At 40.4% G+C, this 21,545-nt stretch overlaps 1 long non-coding RNA gene across 4 annotated transcripts; it reads right to left on the bottom strand.

Moving 5' to 3' along the window:
• Positions 1-10: 10 nt before the first annotated feature.
• On the bottom strand, positions 11-13,659 carry LOC112553395. 4 transcript variants are annotated; one of them, XR_003097043.1, is made up of 7 exons: positions 12,296-13,659; positions 5,868-5,932; positions 5,519-5,563; positions 4,433-5,068; positions 4,086-4,192; positions 724-2,738; positions 11-507 (listed from the first exon to the last, which is right to left on the bottom strand). It is a non-coding gene; the product is annotated as an uncharacterized LOC112553395 (long non-coding RNA). The 4 variants fall into 4 exon arrangements; XR_003097042.1 differs by lacking the exon at positions 11-507 and having other exon boundaries at positions 1,952-2,738; positions 4,433-4,632; positions 4,735-5,068; XR_003097041.1 differs by lacking the exon at positions 11-507 and having other exon boundaries at positions 1,952-2,738; positions 4,009-4,192.
• Positions 13,660-21,545: the final 7,886 nt, after the last annotated feature.

Raw genomic sequence — 21,545 nt, 5'->3', positions numbered from 1 at the left:
ATTATAACTTTTCACTAAAAGAAAAATACCTATGGAGCCTGTAACTTTCAAATATTAGCGAGTCAACAGGGGCTGGGAACCAATTAAATCTCTTTCCTTTTTTTCTTGTGGGGAAAATTGTTTCGGATGATGAATATTTCAGATACCGAACAACTTTTCTGAACAACTGATACCTTTCAGTAGTGCTGGCACTAAGCGCTTCTCCATCTGACTCGGATAAAGACTAGTGTCTAAAATTGAACAAAAAATTTAGAAGAAAACAAACGGGCACAAGTTTCAATACCATGACTACAGTTTTAAAATTGATTTAAAATTTATTGAATCAAATTAAGCAGCAGCTAGTGTACATATTAAAATATGTATCAGATTTATTTATTTTTTTTTATTTTATTTTTTTTTCAAGTCACCCTCCTCTGGTGCAGACCCTTTCATGTTCGGAGGTGCTCGCAACATCCGAAAACCCATTCATAAGCTGCTTAATTTTCTCTGCAGCTTTGCGATAGTCATCTAAAACAAAACATCATATAAGCAAAGTTATAATCATGTTACACATCCCAAATATTCATTATTTCAATGTGAACATGAGAAACTCACCTGATTCATACTTTATTCCCACAAATGGAAATATGCTCCACAATTTTTCTGGTCTAATGCAGTCTATAACCGTCTGAAATGTACCGGCCAATCAGGCCAGTGCCATGTTTTACCAAAGTTGGCACTCACCTGGTAGATGTTCTTTAACAACAAGAAGTGCACATTTCAGAAATGCTGTGCTGACCAAGTCGAAATCCTTTAGATATATGGCTGTGTATCCAGTACCAGAGCAGTCGTCTAGTTACCCCTAAACAAACAAGGTGCATATAATCAAGGGGGAACTGGCTAACTATTTCCGACATGATGCGATGACTGTACCATCTCATCTAAATGAGCATCAGTGTGCAATGGTGAATTCATTTCAGGAAAAGTCGTTTTACCTTCCCACATACCCTTCTGAGTGCATTTATCACATCCATAATAGCCTGTATGACCTTTAACCTGCTTGACAAAAGCCGTGCCGGAGTATAACAAATAACACATATATGGCTATCGTCACTTTTTCTAGAACTCATGGAAGATAATGAGACCCTTTTTGCAGCATGCACATTTCCTTCACAAAATCAGATAATACTCGTTAACATTGTTTGGTTTTTCTTTGCCATAATAAATACCAATAACAAAAAGGTCGGTAACAAATGGAACTGAAACACGGCCAAGTATAGGCCAAAACTGAGTTCCTGGTGATTTTCAAAGTGGTACGCCATCAACATTAATATGTAGCTGCATGTGGCAACTGCTTAAATTCAAATCCAATCCTGCAACAACATCTATTAGTTTACTCCAAATCCCAAAATGGTAGTAAGAATCTGAGCCAACAGATTTTACTGCAGTTGTGGTGTTTTTAGAAGTGTTCGAGGTCTTTTGGACTTTCTCAACTCTGCTTAAACACATCATGACTAATCTTCAGTGCATCACCTTGGTCTCTGTCAGCAATATATGTACTGTTGGTGTCTGTGCATGCATGTTTCAATGGTGGCACTGACGTAGGCGTATGCAAGATTATGCATGCATACAAGCATGGATGCCAGATATGTTTGGTTTTTTTTTTTAATGCAAATATGGCTTCAGCAGTGCATGTAGTGTTAGAGCTATACCTGGCCATCATCGCAAAGACATGTTCTTAGTTTTGTCACTTGGCTATTAAATTCTTATACTCTTCTAGGACAGTATTTCCAGGGTTGTCCATGGGGCATATTTTCTATCCCATCCCATCCTATGGCAATTTATGCCTATCCCATCCCACAGGATTTCCATTATATAATATTAATAAGGAATACAGTTCGAATAAAATCATTAAGTTTATGAACGTTTAGGTATAGTGTCTACTAAATAGGACTACATGTACAAAGAGACATGCAAAACGACAAAATTTATTAACTTTAACACTCAAAAGTATAATCTAAGTATGACAATTCGGTATCATTCTGACACTCAATTTCCTGCTCATTGACCGTTTCTAATAAATCAGTTAATCCAGGTAATCCCCGAACCATTTCCACAATTTTCATCTTACATGCGCAATGTGCCAGTCTGGCAGTGTTACCGCTCGTTAAATTGAGAAAACCTAGGAAAGCCTAAATTATTCTTTAGACTTGAAATCCTTCTCAAGCACCATGCAGATGATGAATGAATTATGTTTTGTTGCACTTACGCAACTGCAAATTTCAGCGTAAATTTATTTTACAATATCAAGTATCGATTACCATCGGAAATACAAATGTGTGCTGTCCCATCCCATGCAAAGTTTCCCATGGTAATAACATTCCTATGGACAACACTGAGTATTTCACATGTGCAGCTATTTTGAACTAGTGTTTGAGGTGTTCGTTCACTTAGAAGTAGAATTCTGATTAAAGTAGTATGTGACAGGATTAGATATTCACAGATATTCTCTCAAACATTTTGAGCAGTCCGGATTTCCAAGCCACCCACTGCTGACACTTTTTCTGTGACAGTGGTCCATATAGACTTCTTTTTGGTGTTGCTGACATCATTTGTTAGGCCACTCATAAGCGTTTGTATGAGTTCCTTCGTGGCCAGCCTTCCAGGGGGCTGCAGGGCAGAATGGGGGAATTCCATGTATGATGACTTCACCCTTTCTGGCCCTCTCATGTAGGGAAATTGGTTCAGACCACGTGATTCTGTTAACATAAAATCCTTGTCAAAAGAGTCAGGCAATATTTCTATTACCTGTAGCATCACAACATCTCGTAAAAAAAAAACCCAACACAAAACGAATATATGTTACACCTACTGAGATAGAATCACAGATAGCTTGAGATAATAAACATTACCTAGATCCAATTACTTTACAATACAATACATCTTTATTGTCTATGTCTGGTCGTAACAGAGATAGAAATTTTCCTTTGTTGCTGAGAGCTCCCACAAAAGGCAGATTTTTTTAATTAGAAATGCACCTGCTTCCTTGAACCCCTCTAGAATCTTTCTCTGAAACTCGGGCATTCAGTGCTGGCCTGATTTGTCTTGCCTGAGGTTCATCATACAGCCCTGGAGAAAACGCCCAAGAGCAATATTTTTGTCAGAAAGTAGTTTTTTTTTTTTTATCCCTGCAGTCAAGTTTTTGCAGAACACGTGCTTGCTCAGGAATGGCTTCCGGTTTCAAAAAATGTGCGAGAAACATTACGATCATGCTGAACATCTCCCCATGTATTTTATGAAGGACTGGATCTTCTCTCTGGTGCATTTTGATGTAAGGCAGAAACTCGGGAAGAATTCCTCTTCATAACACGAAAGAGAACATATAATCAAGAATGAATGGTAATAAAAGCAGAAAAACCAATTGTTATCCTAAGTCTCAGCCTGCTTAGCATACAATACAATACAACTTTATTAATCCGCAAGGGCAATTACAGGTATGATGACTCGCCAGCACACTAGAGGGAAGATTATATGTAGGAGATTAAAGGGAATAGATTCTGGCGATGTACACACATGTGCTCACACACCCACTCATATAGTAACACAGCAACAGGCGGTTCAGTGGGCACCCCGCGCAAGGTCGCCTCAGGCTGACACATCATCACAGCTAGTGGAATTGAAGAAGTGAATGGCACGTGGAATGAACGAGTTTCAGTAACGGTTTGTTCGACATACCGGTGCAGCGTATCTGCGATCAGACCGCAGAAGTGAGAACTCACTCGCCAACACATGACCAGGAATAGTAAGGATACGAGATGCCGTCCTAAGGATTTGCTGTTTATTTAAGAGGGCTAAATCCCTCTGCTTGGTTCCGGTTATTTTGGAACAGATCTTAACAAGGGAGACAAGGCTGTTCTTGTTCCCTACGGTTAATGACTGGTACAAAAGCACTAAAATAGTTGTAATAAAAGCATTTAATTATGCTTCATGTTAAAAAGTAAATGAAAAAATCATACTGCAATATATAACCTATCTGTAAAGATCCAGGTGTGCAGAAACTTGGACCTCTGTAAGAAAAAGGCTGTCACAATTTTGTCTTTTCTTACATCTCCAGCTTTGGTCTTTGACTGTTTTCGCAGCTGAAGCATGAGCTCTGAAATCCGTGCTTTTTTTCTTTTGGGAAGCCCCTTCGGTGATGCTTGCAAACAGCATTCTGTAATTCATACCAAGCACAAACTAACAATATGAACATTGGATGAAAAATGCAAAACAATTCTGCAATGAAACAAGTTGCTCAAAATATCCTTATATATTGTGAGGCCTCATCAAGGTAGGATTAATGAAATCACGTGAGACTAAAATTTATAAATATTCCATTCTCTTGGCCTTGCTTGGCTGTTGTCATGAGTGCATGAATTTGTCAAGAAATGGTAAAAATAAAAAGTGAAAGCACCTGTATTTTGTGGATTCTGCTTCTGTCACTAGACCTGCATAGTACAGGGTCAGAACTGGCAACAGCTGACAGATACGTTCAGTGACGTCTAACCCTGCGCTTGCTGCACTGCAGGCATTCTTCATTTTTGGATGTGCTAGCAGCATCTGCAACCTCATTCATGAGCTGCTTAATTTTTTCTGCTGCTTTGGGATAGTTGTCTAAACAAAATATCATAAGCAAAGTTATAATCATAATATGTTACACATGTGCCAAATATTTATTAATTATTTAACAAAATATGAGCACATGAAAGAACTCACCTGATTCATTCTTTATTCCCACAAATGGGAACATACTCCACGATTCTTCTGGTTTAATGCATTTTATAACTGCTCTGGAATGTTTAGGCCAGTAGCATGTTTTATTGGCAAGATTTAGCCACAAAGTTGGCACCATGGCCGTTTCAAGTTCGCAGTCACTTCGAAAATCATTCACAGCGTATGTTCCCAACCCCAGAACTATTTAATGAGTCTGTGCTCAAGGCTGCCCATTCTCTTCTTCCATTTTCATGATCCCTGGCACCAGTTAACCAGGTAGAGATCTTTGTCTGCACTTCTGCTTCCATCGCTTGAGGACAAGTTTTTCTTGCAGCATCTAAAAATAAAAAAATAGAGCACGAGAAACGGCTACCACATCCAAGGAAGGCAGCAGGCGCGCAACTTGCCCACTCCCAGCTCGGGAGTAGTGCAAAAATAACAACATGGAACTCTTTTGAGGCTCCGTAATTGTATTGAAGAAATAACCGGGGAGCAAGCAAAGTGTCAGTGGTTTATTAGATTAGATATTAGTTTACATTCAGTGCCAATTAGTGGTGTCTTGCAATGACTATATCCCCTGCCACTGAAAGTAATATTAATTTTTGAGGGATGGTGTAATGGGAAGGCTCTTCCTCGTAGGCCTTCGGATTTTCGACTGATGGCAATGGTACTTGCTGGTACCACGTTAACGATGAGCCGCTGCTGTGGGCACAAAATCCAGCACAGCAGCGACAGTTCAGCCCAAAATGGCTTGCAGGCTTAGAGAGTAACCGCAAGCCGAACTAACTTGCCACGAAGGTCCGGAAATCACAGCGTATGTTTTCATTTTGGTCTGCAAAAGATGAAAAATTAACCAAATTCAACACTTTAAACAGAGGAAGTTTTAGTATTACACTTATGAATGACAATACATTCTTAAACAATGATGTATGTACCGCCATACAGGTTGAAGAATATGAAAACACAGTATAAGAAAATATTCTGAAAAAAAAGAAACAGTTTTCAGTGCCTGTCTCACATTTATCTTGAGTATTATAATAGGCCCTCTTATTTATCCATGAAGGGAATCTTCTAAGAGCAGCCTCTAGTACATATTTCAGCCTAGCTCTAGGGCAGGGGTCTCAAACTCAATTTACCGGGGGCCACTGGAGGCAGAGTCTGGATGAGGCTGGGCCGCATCAGGTTTTCCACAAGAAAAGCCCTTACAAAAACATTCCAATGTTATCAAATGTCTTATTTTTTATCTTATTTTTGTGTTAAAAAATAAAAAATAAATTAACATTCATAAGAAAAAATAAATCAATCAGTAATAAATAAATTGAAAATGAAAATAAAATAATAACAGCAGATATAGAAGACTGAAGAAAATATAGTTGCTGACCAGAGAAATGTAATTATTATTATTCAGATTCAAATGTCTGTATTAGCATTTCTTTAACATTTAACTTTCTGAACATGAATGGAACATTGAACATAAACTGTTTTGAGCATGGCTTCTTCTGCCTACTTCTTGCTGCTAGAGATCTGGCAGCGCTTGCTCTCGCATAGCCGAGCCATATTTGGCTTAAGGGAGGAAGCAGTTGAGACCCTCAGTACGGCTTGAAGATGCTCATCAGTAAGTCTGGATCTGTACTTGGACTTATTGAAGTTCAAGGTAGAGAAGAGGTTTTCGCACAAGTATGTGCTCCCAAAAAGACACATGGTCCACTTGAACATTCAGGGAAGCTAGGGGCAATTCTCTCAAAAATTGCCCGAGCTTGTCTGCTTTTCCACTCACCTCCCTGAATTTGGCTTTGAGTTCAGAGTTGCACTGCAGGTCAATGAGCTCCATTTGAAGCACTGGAGGAGCATCTGCACATTCAAAGGAGAAGGGGTCCCAAAAATTTGAAATGTGGTTCTGTGCGTCTTGAAGTCTGCAAATCTGTGATCAAATTCCTCCTGTAGCTTCAAAATGACATCCACATACTCTTCACCACTGAACGGTGTGCCTGCATCCATGAGTGCCTTGCATGCTGGGAAATGGCAAAGGTTTGTCTGAGAAAGCTGGGCTTTCCATAACATAAGTTTTGTAGAGAATGCTCTCACATTGTCATAGGCAGCACTGACAAGTTGCCCCTGACCTTGTAGCTTCTTGTTCAGTACGTTAAGCTCATGTGTCATATCAACCAAAAAAGTCCATGAGCCATTTTGGATCACTTAGCACAGGAACAGCAACCCCATCTTTCTCCATGTAGGCTTTCACTTCGGCTCTCAACTCAAAAAATCTCTTCAATATGTTTCCCCTGCTGAGCCAACGTACCTCGGTGAAGTAGAGCACATCCCCATATTCTGACTCCATTTCCTCTAAAAAAAAAAGCACGAAACTTTCTGTGCTTTAAGCCCCTGGATCTGATTTGGTTGATACATTTCCCAACGAAAGGCATCACATTGTCAAACTTCAGGCATTTGCTGCAAAGGGCCTGCTGATGAATAATGCAGTGCAGAGCAATGGCCTCCTCCACACCTTCCTCTTCCAGTTTCTTTTGAACAAGTGCCACCAGTCCATTTTTCCTCCCTGTCATTGATGGCGCTCCATCAGTTGTTATTCCAACAAACCTCCAAGGCAAACCCGCATTCTCAAAGGCATCACACAGCTGGTGAAATATCTCCTGAGCAGTGGTCTGGCCATGCATTGGAATCACTGAGCAACTCCTCTATGACTTCAAAAGTGTCATCAACACCGCAGACAAAGACTGCGAGTTGGGCAGTGTCGGCGATGTCTGTGGTCTCATCAAGAGCGACTGAGTATACACTGAAACATTTTGCCTTCTCATACAGTTGATCATAAATGTCACTTGACAGGTCAGAAATGGGCTCTGCTACGGTGTTGGCAGAAAGGCTGATGTTGCTAAACTGACCTTTCTTTTCTGGACAGACAATACTTGCAGCCTGTAATATGCACATTTTTAAAAATTCACCTTCTTTGAATGGCTTTCCTGCTTTATCAATCATCTCACTAACCACGTAGCTAGCTTCGACTGCTGCGTCATTCTCTTTGGTTGCTTTCGTAAGAAATTTTGTTGCCTCAGTAGATATGTTTTTAGCAACCAGTTGACTCTCTCATCTCCCTGGTATTTTGCATACTCTCAGCATGTCTAGTTGTGTAATGACATTTGAAATTGTATTCTTTGTGCACTGCAACTTTCTCTGGTGCAAATAAGACACGTTGGGCTGCCTCTGTGCTCAACAAAGAAATATTGCTCTTCCCACTTTTCCTGAAATTGTCTGTGCTCATCACCAACCTTTCTCTTAACTGCAGGCTTGAAAAAGACATGTTTGGGCTGTGCGTAGAGGTCTTTGCGGCTCACTGTTGCGCAATGGCAAACTTAAACTGACTTTCGTTCCGCACACCTCATTACAACCACATACTCCAATAGTCACTCACAGTTCTGTGGCAAATCACACTTCACCACTTTGAACTACCAACACAAAGGCATATCTTCACCACATACAACTTGACGTTTCTCGAGACGGACCTCCTTCGCCAGCACGCAGTTTGAAAGTGAGGATTTTTCTCACGCAGAAGCCAAGATGTTCTCCCTCCGCGTGGCGTGTCTCCAGTCCTCTCTTTGAAGTTGACCGATTCAGGGAAACTGGCAGGCACCCAACTTTTCCCACGGCCGTCCGCGGGCCACGTGTCACTGGTCAAGATTTATGGCCACCCACCCGGGTCATCCAGAGGACAGTTGACAGAAACTGGAAGTTGCAGACTAAGGAGCGAGAGAGAAGATATAACAGTATCAAACTCGAGCCGCACTAACATGAAACTTTGATATTGAGGTGTGGGCCGCAAACTTTTGGCCCGCGGGTCGCGAGTTTGAGACCCCTGCTGTAGGGCATCTCTTAATTCAGAGGTGGTTATAATACTGTAACAGGGTAAGATTCGGGCTTTTCCCCAATCTCTCCTCAACAACACAAAAGACAACGCTCTCGTGGGTTCTAGATTATATTTCTGATGCCAGTCGATGCTGCTGGCTCTGGCGAACCTCGATCCAACACACTTTCTGACCTCACACCAACTGCACCCCACACCTCTGCTCTGTCTCCTTATATTTGTAACCAAGTGGCACGTGGTGAGGGGAGTCGAACAGCGACCACAACAGTCCAGCACTCGGAAAGGCAGGGACCTGTCAGCAGTTGCACAACTCTTTAATGCAGGCTAGATCCACAGTCACGGCTGCGTCACTTGTCTTGCGCTTTCACTTCGCAGTTTTCTCTTCTTCTGTCAGTGCCATCGTCTCTGGCGGCACTAAGCTGACTTGATAAGTTCACAGTTTCGCCCAGTGCCCCACATTGGGCGCCAAAAATGTAACGGTAAGATTCGGGCTTTTCCCCAATCTCTCCTCAACAACACAAAAGACAACGCTCTCGTGGGTTCTAGATTATATTTCTGCCTAACAAGCGCTGGACTACCGGCCCTCTATCGGCGACCACCCCCCATCGCCGCCCCCTCGCCCACACACTACCATAATACACCCTAGCAGCAAACCTTTAGCAGTCACTAGACAGAGTCCTCTCCTTGTAAAGACTAAGCCATGTCTGACCCATGCAGTAATATTGATGGTAGGTCTCGCCTGGATATTTCTTCCCATAAGAATGTTTCTGAAGGTTCAAAATCCTTGTTTTGAAACATTGATGCTAATTTTTTCCTGCTACTTCTTCCACTGTCGTGTCTGAAATAGACATATATACAGTGAGAGTGCTCACATTTATGTCATCCCTCTTGCTTGGATTTGTTAAGTATTATCATATGGAAGATGTGAAGTTATGGGCGCTTCTCCCCTCTAGTGGTACTAGCAATTGCCTCATCATGTGAGCGAAAATACTCTGCATTCTGGACTCCGAATGTCATAACTTTCCATTAGTAGCACCCAATGGTGGGGGGGAGGCAAAGTTTTGCATTGTCTTCTGGTCTGATGGGGATCTGCCAATAGCCTTTGGCCAAGTCTATCTTTGTAAAAAATTTGGCCTCCACAAGCTGTGCAAAGGTGTCAGGATCAGGCAGAGGTTCTGTGACGAATTCTGTGATCTGGTTCAATTTCCAGTAATTGATGCAGAAACAGTTTCAGCAAATTTTCCAATTATTGCTCAAGATGTTTGTCTTTCACCTTGATTTTTATTACCTCTCTGTTTACCGTTTTTCCTCAAAATGCTGAAAATGCATGATATGATTAAAAAACATAATTTCAACATTGAGGTCTAAAAGCAGAAAATCAGCAATTACAATGCATATATCTCCATATTGTATCACAAGAACAACATGAAATTAATAGACATTACACTCTTTTTTAATCCCCATATATGGAGTAATAAAAATGCATATAAAATTAATTACTTGTGATTTTGGACATATGTACAAAATTTGATCAAACTCTGTATAATGCAGTGGCATTTAGCAGCTGGAGGAAAGGGGACAGCCATCTCCTCAAAAAATGTAATGAGGCGGCAAGAATGTAAAAATCGTTCACTGTCACCACAAAGTTTGATTTCCCGCTCCATGAAACGAAGCTTCTTCCTAGTGCTACTGTAACATTCTATCTTTTCTAATATTTGCAGATATTACATTTTAAAAATGCAAAATGGTTTAACCAAATATTTTTTAGCCAGCAGGTCTGTAGTAACTGTGGACTGAAGCAACGAAAACAAAAGTAAACTTTAAAAGTTTCTTTATGTTATGAAGGCAGTTTACAGCAACACTTTTTCACTATAATCTTTGTCTTTTTTTTTTTTAATAGCACAACATATATGACATTTATTACATTGATTACTACATTCATTCAGTATAGAAGGGGGGAAAGGAGTATAGAGGAAAGACGTGGAGAAGAAGTGAAAGAGAACAATCCCAGCTTCCACTAATTGCGCTTATATTAATAATTTTGATATGGTTTCCCTCGGGATCTCTTATAATATTAAGATAAGATAACTTTATTGTCCAGCAAAGGAGATTTGTCTTTCAGCATGCAAGCAGTCAGAGAGAAAATCAAAAACATCAACAATAACATCAGCAATGGCAGAAGTGAGCACACACACACACACGCCCGCATCAAAAGGACAATACACCAGTTTCCATGACTACATAATAGTGATAACAGAGATGGGATTATGTCATCCCCCTTGTGTGTAACACGTCAGGTTCGGTCTACTAGTCGCTTATAGTTTTTTGTTTGTTGAGAACAGAGATGGCGGATGGAATGAATGACCTTCTATAAACGTTCTTTTTCGCAAGAGGGACCCTCAATCTCCGTCCTGAGGGCATAGGCTCGAAGCGGGGGTTGAGTGGATGGGTGGGGTCAAGCATGATTTGTTTTGCTTTCCGGACAAGGGCTGAATCGTACAGGTGGGAAAGGATCAGCTGTTGTGAGCCTACGATTTTGCTGGCTGTGTTTATGACGCGCCTCAGTTTGTTCTTGTTTGTCACGCTTGTCTGGCCATACCAAGAGACAATATTGACTGTAATTATGCTTTCTACCAGCGCACGATAGACATCTCCCAAAATGTGTTCGCTTACATTAAAACTGCGACGCTTCCTGATCAGATACAACTGTTGTTGTGCCTTCTTATGCACTTTATGGACTTGATATTCACATGAGTTAGCCAAAAGAATGGCTACACCCTTACTATTTGTGTTATCACCTTCTAAGAAACAGTCATATCCCCAGCATGATCTTATAGTTTTCAGAATTAGTTATCCAGTGTGTCTCTTGCAAAAGGTATATATCAAACTTCTGTTTCCATAAATAATCAAACACATCTTTGCGTTTCATTTGGCTCCCAAGGCCATTACGAGTGGCCCGGTGGCGCAACGGTTAGCGCCTGTCACCAATACAGTGAAGGTTTGCTGCCCAGAGTTCGTTTCTCATCTCGGGCACGCTGTTCTTTCTCTGCACGTGGCATCTGTTTACAGGGCTGGCTGCTTGCCGTAATATAGCCTCAGTTGCTGGCACGTCGTAAAACACCAAGGCCCCCCCCCCCTCCCAAGGCCATTACAGTTAAAAGAACAAATATCAACAGATTTCTTAGTATCCATTATAGTACATAAGTTGTATAACTGTACAATGAATAGCAAAACACCTTGAAATATACAATAATGCAATAATATTTGGACAATTTAACATCTATTACAGTAGCTAATACAGTAGAATAGAGCTTAGGCCTATGGTCGAGCAAGTTTTGTCTTAGTTTAATACCAGATGGGGAGGTTATCGGTAAGTGAAACATTAGATAAGAGATGATATCAGGGATTTGCAATGATTCTTATATATAACTTCTTTGGTTATTTTCAATGTCCCAAATTTTCTACAATTATGTTGAAATAAAGAGAAAGATATTAAATTATATAGCTTGTACATAAGTGGAGCTGGAGATTTCAGTGCTAGAAGTAAGAGAGAAAAAGGGGATAGCAAAGTTATTGGGGTTAAGAATAAAAACACATAGCCCACACACACATATCGATACACACAACTCACCCTCGCTGACAATACACACTTGCACTTACAAACCATTTAGGAAGGGTTTCGCCGCTCACCTGCACAAATCCCTCTGTCACTTGAATAAGACGGTTTATTGTGAATAACCTGGTATGGAGTATTTTGAAAACACTTCTGTCCCGGTTGTTGAACAAGTCTTGTCACTCTGTTGCTTGTGAAGTGGGGTCATATAAAAATGGTGAGTACATCCTTTCGGTGAAAAGATTGTCGCATAAAGGATAAAAAATTTACATTCTAAACGTAAATACACACCCTACACATTTAAATTATTGGAATCCGAATGCCTCGTCGTCTTCACTTTCGCCTTGAGTGATCCATTCGCTGTCACTCATGTCACTCTGACTGCCCACTCTGCTCTGAGACATGTCACACGACTTTTGACACCGCCCCTTGTGCAGCCCTCGCCTTGACCTTTAGTAGTCCTTGCCGTACCCTTTTGTTGTAATCTGATAGATCTTTCCTTCTGGTCAGTCAGTTCAGGCTGGTGGTGCTGGAGGTGCTGTCTCTCTATTGTGAAGTTCTGTTCTGGCTTGTCGTTGTTGAGATTAGAGAGAATCCTGATCTGCTTGGTAACTCCAGAGCAAGTCTTCACAAAGATTTTGCCCATCTTTGTCCAACACTGCTTGCCTGTTTCTGTGTGCCGGGCCCGCTGATAAAGAAAGTAATTATCTTTGGTGAGGTTTTCCACAATGACCACCGAACTCTGTCCTGGCTGTGCCTTCAGTTTCTTTCTGTTCTTAATTATTTCTTCTCGTGTCTTTCTTGACACAAAGCGGACAATGATCGGTCATGGCTGGTTCTGCTGTAACCTTCTCCCTAGTCGATGGACCGCATCCAAGTCTCTTTCTGTTATTTGTTTTACTCCCAGTTTTTCACGGAAAAGTTTTAGAACAGTTTCCTGGCACTCTCTGATCGTTTCACCTTCCGGTTCCATGGCATAATAAATTCTAATGTTGCAATTCCTGCGGTATTGCTTATGTTTTCAGCCTTCAGAGCTTTAATATTAGCAACTTCTATGTCCGCTTGTGCTGCCTCCTGCTGCTTTCTCAATTCTGTCACTTGCCTTTTCAATCTGTCAAATTCCTGTTGCAACACGAGCTTTGTAGATTCCATTCTTTCAATAGTTGCAGTGGCTTTGTCAATTTTTGCTCCATTGCCGTCTAACTTTGCTAATATCAGTTTGTCACGTACCTGCATTCGGCAGTCTGACATTGCGCATTCTTGCAAAGGATAAACACGACATCACTTGAGGTTGGGATGTCCATTTAATATTACACACGAAAAACTTCAAACATAAATAACAGTTCATATGAAAACACTTACGGTTACTGTTTGCCAGGGTCACCTCATCAAACATAAAAAGGTCCGGCGTATCTCAGTCCACGATGAGCGTACAGGTTCCTTACGCGAGGGGGTCCGGGTTTATTCTCTGTGCAGTTGTCTGGCTGGCAATCCATGTTGTGTGGGTTGTAAGCAATCAGAGTAGTACAGTACTGTCGTACATGATACAAAACATAAATTTACAATTTAAACTAACAGCATATTTATTCCTCATTGTGAAATCAGCTGAATTGTCATTTGTTAGTAGAAAAAAATGCAGCAGTTGACATCATTTGCATTGTACACTGTTTACCATATTGTGATATCCCTCTTTCTGCTCCACTGTACTATATTGCAAATCTTGTGCACCCAATTTTTGGAAATTAGCTCCCATCTCTGGAGATCTCCACTGAAAAATAAAATCGTGGTGATCACACTGTGCATGAAAACACTAAATATTTATTCGTGATATGCTAAAGCAGTGATGCACAACCTTTTTCGGCCTACGAGCCATAATCCCTTCCGACACGCGTGTCGCGGGCCGCTTCACCGCAAAAGTTACCAAAAAAAAAAAAAAAAAAATAGAACATGCCATTTTTATTAGAAAAAAGTTGTACTTAGTGGGATATTTGAAGCTGCTTTTCCGAAACCAGCTTCTGAATGTCTGGCTGCATCGAAGAAACACCAAGTCTGAGCACTGAATCGAAATGTTCGTCCGCTATGCGATTACGTAAGATGGGTTTCACCCGTTTCATCACTGAAAACGTTTGTTCACACACATAAGTACTTGTAAACATCGTGATCATCCTTAACGCTTGTTTTCGGAGATTTGGAAAAGTTTCTGCAGGCAACACTGCGCAGAAAGCAATTGTCTGCATCGCTCGAAATTTGTCAAGCAGGGATGTCTGGCTTTGCAAGTCAATCAGTTCCAGTTGCAGGTCTGTCGGGGCACTTGACACATCTGCCGCAAATGGATTTCGAAGAGACCTATTTCATCCTTCAAATCATGAAAATCCTTAAATCTTTCACTGAAATTATCCTTCAAGAGCTCCAAAAGTTCTATCATTCTTTCTTTGGGAAAGACATGTTTGCTGCTGATCCTGACGTAGAGATGTACACGTTGGGAAGTGGACAAGCTCCATCCTTCCCGCCTGCTGAATGAAGAGTAGTAATTTCGCTTGAATGCTGTTATGTCCGCATACATATGCGAAATCAACTTGTCTTTCCCTTGTAGTTTGGTGTTGAGTTCATTCAGATGTCACGTGATGTCGCATAAAATCGCCAAATCCCACAGCCACAAGGGGTCGTTCAGCTGAGGCACTTGCTTTGATTTCTTTGTCATAAAAATTTCAATCTCATGTCTCAAATCAAAAAACCGTTTAAGTACCTTTCCTCGGCTTAACCAGCGGACTTCACTGTGAAAGAGAACGTCTTCATATTCGCATTCTTCATATGCGTACTCCTGCATAAGGGGGGGACCAAGCCTCCTCACCCCTTTGGAATCTTTAACTGAAGCCGCCCTGAAAGGACAGTAAGTTGCAATTTTTTGTAAGTCTCTGATGGCACCACACCAACGGGACGCGGGTCTATCCACTTGGCTGAGCACTGCAGACCTACATGCAGACAGCTTATATATATAAAAAAAATCCCAACTAATTTTTTGTAGCACTCATTCTTTCCTTCCTCCAGCCTCATACATGCATATGTAATAAAAGCATACTCAAACAGGATAAACACACCTTTGCTCTCTCTCTTCCTGTCATATACATTCTGTATTCTTTACTATTTATTCACCCTCCAAGGGGTACACACTCCCATCCATTGCAATGTACAATATCTCACATATACATTTTATTCATTTATCTGGTTCACCATCCTTAGTAATATCAACAACTTTCGCTAATATGCTGAGGGTCTTTTGATTTCTTTAAGGTTAATAATGGCTGGAATTTATAAGCATTTGGATTGTGAATATAGTAGTGTGGTAAATCATTTTTACACTGGTCATCAAATTTTTTACAGTTAAATAGATTATTAATAACAACAATAGTCACTGTACACTGGGACAATGTAACACTGTGAGGAAGCTGTACACTGATATGAACAATCTGAATAGCCATATGTTCTTTATGTTCTCAGCTACACCCATCTCAATATGAAGCATGAGGGTTCATAATTATGTGGTATTAACATTTTTTTTTTTTTTGTGAGGGTGCCTGCATGTGTACATGAAAGGGGATGGTGTATTTTTTTTTTTTTTTTTTCGTTCAGTTTTTAGGAGGCCATCTGGCCCACATCAACATCAAAAATAGTAACAATTATATGTACACTGTCATGATGTCCTCATTTTCAGACATTCTGTTATATAGAGGGCTACATTAATAGCTACTTTACCCTTAAGGTTCTTACACAAAAGTAGAACCTTAAAGGATGAGGGAAATTTATGGTAAAAGAGTGGGATATATCTCTTACGTAGAGTTGTATATTTAGGGCATATTAACAGAAAATTTAATCTCCCATTAAATACCATTAATGAAATGTGTAAAAGCATCAGGAAAAATAATTACTTTGCAAGCACTCTTCCAGAGATGTATTCCTTTATATTACCCGTCTAAGGTTTGGGGGGGGGGTTTGGGGGTTAGGGTCAGGGTAGATGGTGCGTACTGCATTCAAACTAAGTTCTATGATTCTGGACTCAAGACGCCGAGCCTCTGAGGTTGACAAAATTGACATCGTCTCGTTTGCGTACAAACACGCTGCAGACATATGCTGTGGAGGCAGCAGCTGCATGTGTGCTTGTGCCTGCACTTGCTGGCGGTATGGAATTGGCACCAATGCCGTACCTGCAAGTGCATTTACTGTTGTGGTCTTGGTCCCGCCAGGTGACCCTGTGCAGGGCCTGCCTCCTCACCACCCGCAGGATTTCTAGGATTTCTGCCGCCGCCGCCCTGGCAACAATGGATGACGCACTCCTTGTGCAACGCGCTGAAAAAAAGAGGAAACAAATGAACTTACATATTCAACAAAAGTGATCTGGGGGATCAACTCTAGGTAGGAAGAAAGCCGTCTAAGGGTTTGGGGGGGGGGGTTGGGGGTTAGGGTCAGGGTACACCGTGCGAGCTGCATTTAATGTTAGTTCTACGATTCTGGATTCCAGACGTCGCGCGTCTGGATTTGACAAAATTGCCATCGTCTCATTGGCATAGAGTAGACCTGGGGCAACACGCACTGGCGGCAGCAGCTGCACTTGTGCCTGCTGTTGGTATGGAACTGCAAGTGCCGGCGCTTGTAACTGGTGCTGCACTTGCCCAGGTGCTTGAAATAGCTGCTGATTTTGCACCGCCGCAGGTGGTTGTAACTGATGAACAGGTGCAGGCACTTGCTGTTGTGGTCCTTGTGCAGGGCCTGCCCCCTCTGCCCCTTCCCCCCCGGCGGGATTCCTAGGACGGCGGGGCTGCTGCCGCCGCCGCCCTGGCAGCAAGTTATGAGGCACACCTGCTGGAACGTGCTGAAAAAAATAATAAAGAAAAATTTCTGTCTGTTGCGACCAGACATAGACAATAAAGATGTCTTGTATCTTGTATAGTTGAATCAAATGGTCTAATCCAGTGGTTCTCAAAGTATTTCGGACCGCGGACCACTTTACTTAAGTAAAACATATGGCGGACCACCAAGGCCTAGGTAAAATCTATGGCGGACCACCAAGGCCTAAAAATCAGTCTGTACTATAATTCAAATTTAAATTGCCGCTTTTGTTTCATTACAATTCAAAACTAAATTAATGTACTTCTGTGAAAGAAGTATAGTAATAAATTAAGTTGACACAAAACTACCCACCTCATTGTTTGTAATTAAAATGTTAATGCAAGGAGTGCATCACTTTAAACATCACTTTGCTGACATAGGACGACTGTCAGCAGCAGACCACCTGACTTATGCCCACGGACCACTAGTGGTCCACGGACAACACTTTGAGAACCACTGGTCTAATCGACTAGACCCTAAGCAAACTAGAGTTTTATCAGAATATCATACATTTTATAAAGACTAATGTCACAACTGAATGTATGCTATGTTTTAACAATTAGTATATAAGTATTATGATAAGTTACATCCAAGTATACATCTTATACTGCATGTATGTTATAAATGTAAAGACAGAATGACAAATGCCAATTTGCTGTGTGTCAAATCAAATAGTTTGCATGGTTTTTTTGGTTTTTTTTTATTTTTATTCTTTCAGTTTTTAGGAGGCCATCTGGCCCACATCAACATCAAAAAAATAGTAACAATTCGACAAGACCGACATTCATCCCTATACCTCATGCAATGCACATGGTCATACAGATCTTACATGTGTAATGTACATTTTCTAGATACCATTTGGTTCACATCAACCTCTTATATTGTATGTTACATGCAAATTAGCAGTGGATTGCTGTACATGATCAACCTTTTAGTTGTATTTGGTTTTTAGTTAAATGATCAACAGTATAATGACATTTAGTGCTAAGTAATTATATGTACACTGTCATGATGTCCTCATTTTCAGACATTCTGTTATATAGAGGGCTACATTAATAGCTACTTTACCCTTAAGGTTTTTACACAAAAGTAGAACCTTAAAGGATGAGGGAAATTTATGGTAAAAGAGTGGGATATATCGCTTACGTAGAGTTGTATATTTAGGGCATATTAACAGAAAATGGTATCGGTCTTTCACACTTTGACTATCACATTGGTTGCACTCAGGTTTGTTGCTAGTTTGGTGACGAGTATTTCCATTAAGGGGTAAACAATTACTTCTCAACAAACACAGGACCCGTCTATGTTCACGTCGTAATATCTGGTCTATATATGTTGCTCTAAGTAAATCTGGCTGGTAATCACAGTAATCTGAAGAAGAAGAAGAAGATACTGAATCATGCCATTTTTGGAGAGAGCAATCCTTGAATCTTTCTTTTATAGTGGTGATGAATAAGGGGAGATTACCAACTGTCTGCCATTCCCATATATATCCAAAACCATAGCTACATAGTAAAATTCTAACTTGGGAGGCCCAGTTGGTTCTGCCTGCCTTATCTTGTAAATATAACATGTTGTAACATTGTTTTGGGTACCTGTGTTCTGGCAACATTAATATTCTGCACCAGTATTGAATAACTCTTATATATGAATCAGACACAAGAGGAAGCCTTCCACATTCACTCAAAGCTCTATCATTTTTAACATCCCTACCTACATTTAAAATTAATTTACAAAGTTTTATTTGAACTTTCTCTATATCATTGTATTGCTTCCAACCCCAAATCTCAGATCCATATAAAAGGATAGGTTTTATTTTTGTGTCAAATATTTTAAAGATTATGTCTGTTGGAAGGCTCTTTAGTCTGAAATACATCTTCTTGACTCCTGCAAAGGCTTTTAATGCATTTTCAGTACATGTAGATGTGAATGTAATCCCCAAATATTATAGCTGGGTTCTACAATAATCTTCTTTCCAGCATAGTACCATTTTTCGCAATCTTTAATAAATCCACCATTTTTAAAAACTATTACTTTTGTTTTGTCCATATTGACTGTAAGTCCCCATTTTTTACAAAATGTTTCAAGATAACATATTTTACGTTGAAGGTCAACAGGGGAATCAGCAACAATAGCAATGTCATCAGCATACATCAAAAGGGAGATCCCAAGTGGATCTGCCAGGACATCAATACCACGTGCACCACATAATGTTAGGTCTGACCAAAGCTCAGATAGAAATATAGAAAACAGTAAAGGGCTTAGTACACATCCTTGTTTGACACCAGATATACAATCAGTTATTTGAGATCCAACCTTAACAGCCGCTTTCACAGTTTTATACATACTATGTAGTGTTTGAAACATTCTTCCATGGACACCCTTTTTTAGCAGGATGTATAACAGTTTAGATCTGTCAATACTGTCGAATGCTTTCGAAAAATCTACAAAAAGGGTGTAAAAGCGTCCACCTTGTTTTGTCAAATATTTCTGAATCAGTGACTGAAGGCAGAAAATATTATCTGTTGTACTGTAACCTTTACGAAAACCTGCTTGAGCTTCTGGGATAAGTTCATTTTCTTCACAGAATTGGGTCAGTCTTTTGTTAATAATGCAGCTGTACAGTTTGCTAATAATATTTAAAAGTGAAATCCCTCTAAAGTTATTTACTTTACCTTTATCATCTTTCTTGTGTAAAGGAAAGATTATTGCTTTGGGATGGTGTATGTATATGTGAGTGTGTGCTTATATATACATATGTAAGCGTAAGGCAAATATTCATTTGCAAGTGTAGGTGTTGTAAGTGTCCATTTTAAGTGCGTGTGCCAACAACATATTTTTCATGGGCATTCACCTTATACATTAAGGACAACTAAGATTTATTGAGTAATAATGCATGTACACTGGTACAGTGCTTTACCCACAACTCTAGGGTCATAATCTGGGTACTAAGTCACTTATATAACAGCATGAACAGTAGAAGTTAAATGAAAACAATGAAACCTGTGTGTATTTTACAGAAACGTGTGGCAAAACTTTTGATGTTTCTTAATTCTCATTTGACTTAATGTGATGATGTATCTATCACATGAGCGAGGGGGCCCGGGTTTATTCTCTGTGCAGTTGTCTGGCTGGCAATCCATGTTGTGTGGGTTGTAAGCAATCAGAGTAGTACAGTACTGTCGTACATGATACAAAACATAAATTTACAATTTAAACTAACAGCATATTTATTCCTCATTGTGAAATCAGCTGAATTGTCATTTGTTAGTAGAAAAAAATGCAGCAGTTGACATCATTTGCATTGTACACTGTTTACCATATTGTGATATCCCTCTTTCTGCTCCACTGTACTATATTGCAAATCTTGTGCACCCAATTTTTGGAAATTAGCTCCCATCTCTGGAGATCTCCACTGAAAAATAAAATCGTGGTGATCACACTGTGCATGAAAACACTAAATATTTATTCGTGATATGCTAAAGCAGTGATGCACAACCTTTTTCGGCCTACGAGCCATAATCCCTTCCGACACGCGTGTCGCGGGCCGCTTCACCGCAAAAGTTACCAAAAAAAAAAAAAAAAATAGAACATGCCATTTTTATTAGAAAAAAGTTGTACTTAGTGGGATATTTGAAGCTGCTTTTCCGAAACCAGCTTCTGAATGTCTGGCTGCATCGAAGAAACACCAAGTCTGAGCACTGAATCGAAATGTTCGTCCGCTATGCGATTACGTAAGATGGGTTTCACCCGTTTCATCACTGAAAACGTTTGTTCACACACATAAGTACTTGTAAACATCGTGATCATCCTTAACGCTTGTTTTCGGAGATTTGGAAAAGTTTCTGCAGGCAACACTGCGCAGAAAGCAATTGTCTGCATCGCTCGAAATTTGTCAAGCAGGGATGTCTGGCTTTGCAAGTCAATCAGTTCCAGTTGCAGGTCTGTCGGGGCACTTGACACATCTGCCGCAAATGGATTTTCGAAGAGACGTATTTCATCCTTCAAATCATGAAAATCCTTAAATCTTTCACTGAAATTATCCTTCAAGAGCTCCAAAAGTTCTATCATTCTTTCTTTGGGGAAAGACATGTTGCTGCTGATCCTGACGTAGAGATGTACACGTTGGGAAGTGGACAAGCTCCATCCTTCCCGCCTGCTGAATGAAGAGTAGTAATTTCGCTTGGAATGCTGTTATGTCCGCATACATATGCGAAATCAACTTGTCTTTCCCTTGTAGTTTGGTGTTGAGTTCATTCAGATGTCACGTGATGTCGCATAAAATCGCCAAATCCCACAGCCACAAGGGGTCGTTCAGCTGAGGCACTTGCTTTGATTTCTTTGTCATAAAAATTTCAATCTCATGTCTCAAATCAAAAAACCGTTTAAGTACCTTTCCTCGGCTTAACCAGCGGACTTCACTGTGAAAGAGAACGTCTTCAT

The sequence above is a fragment of the Pomacea canaliculata genome, linkage group LG1 (assembly GCF_003073045.1).
Source record: "Pomacea canaliculata isolate SZHN2017 linkage group LG1, ASM307304v1, whole genome shotgun sequence".
NCBI classification, from domain to species: domain Eukaryota; kingdom Metazoa; phylum Mollusca; class Gastropoda; order Architaenioglossa; family Ampullariidae; genus Pomacea; species Pomacea canaliculata.
The sequence above is the reverse complement of the archived record's forward strand: the minus strand, read 5'-3'. Positions and strand labels throughout refer to the sequence as shown.